The following is a 7,111-nucleotide window of genomic DNA, read 5'->3' as shown; positions in this document are numbered from 1 at the left end:
ATACTGAGATGATCAGAATAGTTACGTGGTATCAGTGTACCCTCTCAGTTTGATGGAGAAAATCTAGTTATGTAGAAAGCAAGATACATTTTCTTTTATCCTCGTATAAAATCTCATATTTGGCCCTTAAGACGTGTAAGATACTGATGCGATAGCTGACATGGATAGTAACATCTGCGCCGGTAGCATCGATTTTAGTTGGGAGCAAAACGGTGGCGGCTGGAGCTGAGATATAGAGAGTGGGGATTGACTGAGTAGACGTAAGTCAGGCTGGCTCACCCGACGGAGGTACCGAAGAAGCCGTGTCATGAAAATATCTTAAATTTGAGTTAAAAGTTGTTTATTGGTGTCCATATTACGTTCACATCACGTAATAGTGACGGTGATTCGCAGAATACACAAGGTTAAAGGAATCGCGTGCTACATGAGCTCACGTCCACGTACTTCTCCAGCGCCGCATGAACGGAACTACTGGGTTAATTATCGTAGCCCCGAACAGAAGCTTGGTCGATAGGGGTGATTTAGTGAACTTGACCTCAAGTATTGAATAATATCCATTGTGTAAACACTGCAACGCTGTGAAGTGCATTGACGTGAATATGCTGAGCTCTTATCAGATTTGTGTTACACCATTCGGTAGTATAGCACTGACCAGTTCCCTCCATAGTACACAATGTATTTAAAAACATTGAACATTGATTGCAGTGTAGTACTACGAAGGGAGAAGTGGGTTTTAGCTGGAGGGTGCGGATGAGTGGTCAGGCATCACGGTCGTAAGATATATCTATCCTAATCCCACCCAACACTAGCTCTCTTACAAACGTTTGATGTTTCCACTCTTAAGGTGTCTTTGAGTCATTTGTATAGAAGCAGATACTGACGAAAATTCGATTCAGACTATTTCTCTACCTTTCCAGTCTCAAAGAGCGTGAGGGAGAAACGAACACTTAAATCTTCCTGTACAAGGTCTGATTTCTTATATTTTATTGTGATGATCATTTCTCTCTATGTAAATTGGTGACATAAAATATTTTCACCGTAAGAGCAGAAGGATGGCGATTGCAAATACGTCAAAATATCTCGCCATTCCAACTCGCTTATCTTATCTGTGGCACTCTCTCCCCTACTTCGTGTTAATATAAACAAGCTGATCTTCTTTGAACCCTTTCGATGTCCTCCGTCAATCCTACCTGCTAAGGATCCCATACAGTACAGCATTATCTTTAGTAGAGGTCAAACATGCGTTGTGTAGGCAATCTATTTAGTAGAACTGTTGCATCTTCTAAGTGATCTGCCAATAAAACGTAGTCTTTGGTTTGCCTTCCCCACAACAATATGTATGTAATTGTTCCAACTTGGTTGTTCGTAATTTTAGTTCCTTGGTATTTAGTCTTGCTACCCTGCAGCCAAATGCTCTGTTGCAGTCTTACCTTCGAAGATGCCTCCCGCAGTCGGAGACAAATCGTCAGGAAACAGTTGTATATACCGACCACGACCTGTAAGCCTGAAAGTGTTGACTGAAGGTAGTCAATATTCAGTAATGTTGCAGCAATTCCTTGGGTTTTGTTGAGTTGTCGGGAAAGCTATAATTTTTAATACTGTGCCCTATTTCTAGCCTAGTCAGTCAGAGAGTCTTTCAGTACCTCTTCGTAGAAATCCTGTAGATATTAACAAATATCGAAAGCGGAAGATCAAAACAATAATTTTATTGTTCCAGAAACTTCGATAAAAAGTCGTACGCCCACAGAGAAACAGCATGAAAATACAATGCAGTACCTTCACACCAAGAGAGCGCAGCCGGTAACAAGTTTCGGTACAGGATGAAGTACAAGTAACGGAATTAAGCTTACAGTCTCTCATTTTACGACAAACACGTTAGCGGCATTTCTGGAAGACAACAGATATACGTCCTTAAATACAGGTTATAACAATGTGATGCTAGAATTTCTCGTTTACACCAGAGCCAGTAATCGCTGTACCAGCAGTGGTGGCTCAGTTTCATGGCGCTTCTCAGTGCTGGATGACAACACGGTAGGATGGGACTTTGCTACACAAGACGGTAATGCAAACTATCTTTCCAGCTAAGCGTGGCGTGTTTATGACCAAACACTGATTAGAGAGCCCTGTCAGAAACTAGAAAGTTTTCATCAGATGTCGCTCGTTCGCTCGTTCAACTGGTTCCAAATTCACAAATGCCGCTTGAACACTATCAAAACGCAATGCTAAAGATAATATTGAGTTAGTACCTTCCCCTAATTCCCAGAGCAGCCTTTTCATCGTACCAGTTTGGCACTTTTCTACTGCCCAGCGAGAAGCGTAGAGTCTTAGTTGCAACTTTTTAGTGCACAAGACTGTAATTGTTGAAGGTAGAGGGAATGATCATGTTTTGTTGTTGATCAAAGGAGAGTGAAGAAGAAGGTAAGATTCGCTTGCACCATATAAACGGCACATCACGAATGGAATCAAAGTGTGTTAAACTTAATATTCCCATCCAACGAACACGTCACAATCAACAGTGTGATGTGATGTGCATCTAGGTCTGGATCCCTGCATATTCGGCCACCACACTCGCGGATGCGCTTCACGGGCCAGGCACGGCCCCTGTAAGTTGTTTGTCAACAGAAGAATCACTGAACTGTTTACCGCCAAGCCTCCTGCAGCCGGCACTGCGTCTGGAGACACAGGCTGCGCCGATAGGTGGCGTGCAGGTCCTGGTAAATAGCGCTGCAGTCGCAACCACCTATTCGCGTCCACGTCATATCGTGCCTGTAGTGTTCCGCGGATGGGTACTTAGGTCACCACTTGGTCTTTTGATAAACAATTTTGCTTCCGGCCCCAGACCACCTTTTTTGGGTGGTTTCAGAGAATTACTAGCACCTCGTGATTGGATTTCCTATGTGTTGAAGGTGGGGGGGGGGGGTCATTTTCTGTTTATTGGTGCTTGAGAAGGGTATGGGCACTAGGTTCTTTGACCTTCGTAAGGTGCTGGTTACTTTATTGTATTTCATTTAATGTTACATAATGTTTCACTTGACATTGTATTTCTATCACCCAACTTTTGCATTACTTTTTCTCCTTAGTGTTTACAAACTTACATTAGTTTGTTATATCATTGGGGTGTCTCGATGATGGCGCGGGGGACTCTGACGCGATGCTACTTCTCAGGGGTGATGGACCCACATAATCAAAATGTCTCATAGTTGACCTTAGTGCTTCAGTGGTAGTAAGCTGTTTTTGAGTGGATGATATAGTTACTTCTCCAATGGTCTCCATTTGCAGTTCCTGGTGGAGATGTCTGATCCTTGCCCATTTAGGTGCTCCAAGGATTAATCGTAAGCATCGGTTTTGTAGGGCTTGCAGCGGTTTGAGATAGCTGTTGCAGGTGATCCCCCCGGAAGGGTGTCCATCAAACGTATTTCTGAGTTCGGGTCTACAGCGAGTAAGCATAATGGTCTGCGTATTCTCCGCATTCAGGGTAATGTGGGTTGTTGGTGTCCATAACTGAATAAGTTTAAGCTGAGATTGGACGCGCTGTATCGCTGCTTCAACTCTGTGGCTACTGGTAAGGACTGCTGTACCGTACGCAAACTGCCCAAGGACGACCTGTGGAAGTAACGGCAGGTCATTCACGTACAAGACGAATAGAAACAGGGACAGAACAGCGCCTTGAGGGATGCCCTCCAGCTGATTATTCGGATCTTATTCGGATAAAGCACCGCCTATCTTGAAGATAGCTGTCAATAATCTTCGTGTAGTAGTCCAGGGTGTTGGGGACGTCAGGTGGTTTGTGAGTAGCTTATTTTTCCATACTCGATCATACGTCTTTTCAATATCGAGAATGGCCGCCACTGTATAGTTCGCATGGTTCATGTTACCTGCTATATACTCCATAACCCAGAGGAGTTGTAATTTGGCCTACACGCGGGACTGGAAGGCGAATTGGTCTGGGTATATCACATCCTCTTCGGTGACTGCTGCGCGAAGTCGTTGAAGTACCCTGTCTCGAGATGACTGGTTGTTTGTGATGTCCTCATCATTTCATCATCATTCATGAAAGTGGCGAGTTTGGACTGAGCAAAGGTTGGGAATCTGTACGGACGCTGATAACCGCGCAGTTGAGCGCCCCTCAAACCATACGTCATCATCATCATCATCATCGTTGAAGTACGATCCGTTCCAGTACTTATGAAAGTATTGGTAGGAGGTTGAGGGCCGATGGTTCTGCGGTTGGTGATGGTCCTTCCCCGGCTTTGACAGTAGTACCATGTGAGTGATCATCTTGCAGTCGGATGGGAGTATCCTAGCAGGAGGAAACTGCTAAAACTGCGGGCTATCAACGACAGTGATTTGCGCGGCAACTTCTTCAACTTTTCGTTCGTTATATCGCCTGGTTCGAGGGCTGAGTTGTTGCCAAGTCATCGTACAATCGAATGGATCTTTGCCGGTGTCGTTAGTAGCGGTTCCATCTATCGCGCCCTCCGTCGGATGTCTTCTGAGTGGAGCCTTATTCGTATCTTCTCTTCTTCGGTGGCGTCCTCATGAGCTAAGACATTTTGTGCCGGATATGTCATGGCCAAAATTCTGCCTTGCTCAGTGGGTCAAACAATGGGCCCGTGGTCCCAGAAGTCCCACTCTCGCTGGTCGCGGGGTTCGGAGGGCCCGAACCAGATCTCATTCATCCCTGATGTGTAAGGTGAGAACAGCCATCTTATTTTTGCCACTTATCTTGACGGGATTCAATGGCTCTGTAATTTAACACCCTAGAAAGACGCTAAAGTTATCGCCGATAATTGTGGGGACGGTACCCCTGCCAGCTTTTTAGCATCTTCTTTTTAAAGCTCTTCCGGTCCTGGCGTTGTGTTGAAAACTCTTCACTGTAGAACGTACGCCGATCAGTTGTGACCGTAGCCTGACGGTAGACCCTTCGGATCTTTCCAGTCAATGCAGAGATGACCACCTCTATGAGGATCGTTTTTGATACGTCTTTTGTGGGGCGAACATTGTTGCTAGGGAACGCCTGGTACTGGTCCCAGTTCATCTGTTGTACTGGAGGCCGTAGAAGTTACAGCGCCTTTCTGATGATACCGACCACTGGATTGTGGTCGGACGCTATATAGTTTATGGTCTGAAGGAGTAGATCGAGTATAAGATTTTTGACGATAGCTGCGTCCAATACGTACTGTCTGTGGGCAGTATTGTTTTGGACGTGAAATGGATCGTCCAGCCTGAATGTGATGGCTTCCAGTCGTTCCTCCATGCGTACAGATGGATCCCGCGTGAGTTGATGCGGCGCGAATTCCACCCAAAGTGCTTGGCGTCGAGATCCCCGCAGAACAGAATTCTCTTGTGTCGAGCAAATAGCAGCAAACGTCAACTTCTATGAGCGGCCTCTGAGAGATAAGATACGCCGTAACCAATGTAATGATGGCTAAAGGGATGGGTGGCGCAGTGGTTAGCACACTGGACTCGCATTCGGGAGGACGACGGTTCAATCCCGTCTCCGGCCATCCTGATTTAGGTTTTCCGTGATTTCCCTAAATCGTTTCAGGCAAATGCCGGGATGGTTCCTTTGAAAGGGCACGGCCGATTTCCTTCCCAATCCTTCCCTAACCCGAGCTTGCACTCCGTCTCTAATGACCTCGTTGTCGACGGGACGTTAAACACTAACCACCGCCACCACCGCTAAAGGGATGGAGGTGTTAACTGCATTTGCTTCCGGAGATGTAAGCGTGGCAGCGAGAGAGGGACATGTGTGATAAATCACTCGATGTATCTGGCTGTGCCACCCACTTGACCATTTGTTCTGTCCATCCGGTAGCGCACCATGTTGAGATGTTGGGTGGGGTGGAGATGCGTTTCCGTCAGGAATAGAACGTTTGAAACGTCCTCTTTGAACTATTTATACAAGACTGAACCTGACACACAATATTTTTAGCGCAACGCAATCTGACTTTCAGAAATCCCTACAAAAGAATGGCCCTGACTAACATTAACCTATACCTTTCACAAATCACTTACCTCACAAAAATCTTCTTTACTCAAGCTACTGCCATACAGCGAGCGCCACTACTGCCAGCTAAATAAAAGATTCAAACTACTAAAGGCACTAACTACTGATAGGGATAGTTAGCAAATGAAAGATATTAATAGAGAACAAACAATGTATTTACCTTAATAGTCATAATATATGTAGCAGTTCATGACAAATTACAAAACTGCGCCATCTCTCTCCCCACATCCACCACTGCTGGCGGCTCACCTCCAACTGCCCAACGCTACGCGCTCTTCACATCCAGCTGCCGCTGCTCAACACGACAATGGCAGACAACAATGCAAACCAGCCACAGACTGCACACAGTACAGCCAGTGATTCTCACACAGAGCGCTATGTAACGTTGCCAATAAGAAAACATAAACAGCCTACTTACACGTTAATCTTAAAATGCGTGATAAATCCCCCAGTTCCTCCTTCGTATTGTAGACGCCGTTTGCGTTGACTATACACAGTGAAAGGTTATGCAGCCTTGTTCGTCTATGGGCCATTATTGGCCGCGAATATCGTCATAGGACAATCTGCTAAGTTGAGGATGTCCGGTGCTTCATTAAATTTTCGTAACATCTCTTGAATGACGGTAAAAACGTTCTTCTGGCAGAGAGTCACTAAAAATTCTGTTAAGATCGCAACCATATTCATGCATTCTGAGAAGTCAAACTGTGAATGTGCGTCCCTTGTAGTCGCGCTAGGTTGTTGACTTCTGTTGCTAGCTGAAGAGCGCCAGGCGGCTGTGGACTGTGTCGCTCTCCGACGTAAAGACGTAAATCCCTTGTCGTTGGCAGCATTAAGCTGAGTGAGGGAAACAGTCGGATGTAGGTGTCTGGTCTGTGCTGCTTGTCCTTGCACTGTGTGAATCCGCGGTACCTCCTGGGATTTGAGACATCCTCTACATGTAGCAGGATGTTTGTCTTGACAATTTACACATTTTACCTGTTGGTTTGGAGTCTTTTGGCAAGCTTTGAACGGGTGGTGATCCATGCACTTCACACACCGAGATGGCAGGTTGCAATAATTGGCGGTATTAAAGAAACGTTCTGCATTGTGAAGGCCCCTCTT

At 45.6% G+C, this 7,111-nt stretch overlaps 1 non-coding gene across 1 annotated transcript; it reads left to right on the top strand.

The window, feature by feature from the left end:
• Window positions 1-5,434: 5,434 nt before the first annotated feature.
• On the top strand, window positions 5,435-5,507 carry Trnaa-cgc (transfer RNA alanine (anticodon CGC)). Its single transcript has one exon. It is a non-coding gene; the product is annotated as a tRNA-Ala (tRNA).
• Window positions 5,508-7,111: the final 1,604 nt, after the last annotated feature.

Source organism: Schistocerca serialis, chromosome 3 (assembly GCF_023864345.2).
Source record: "Schistocerca serialis cubense isolate TAMUIC-IGC-003099 chromosome 3, iqSchSeri2.2, whole genome shotgun sequence".
Lineage (NCBI taxonomy): Eukaryota > Metazoa > Arthropoda > Insecta > Orthoptera > Acrididae > Schistocerca > Schistocerca serialis.
The sequence above is the reverse complement of the archived record's forward strand: the minus strand, read 5'-3'. Positions and strand labels throughout refer to the sequence as shown.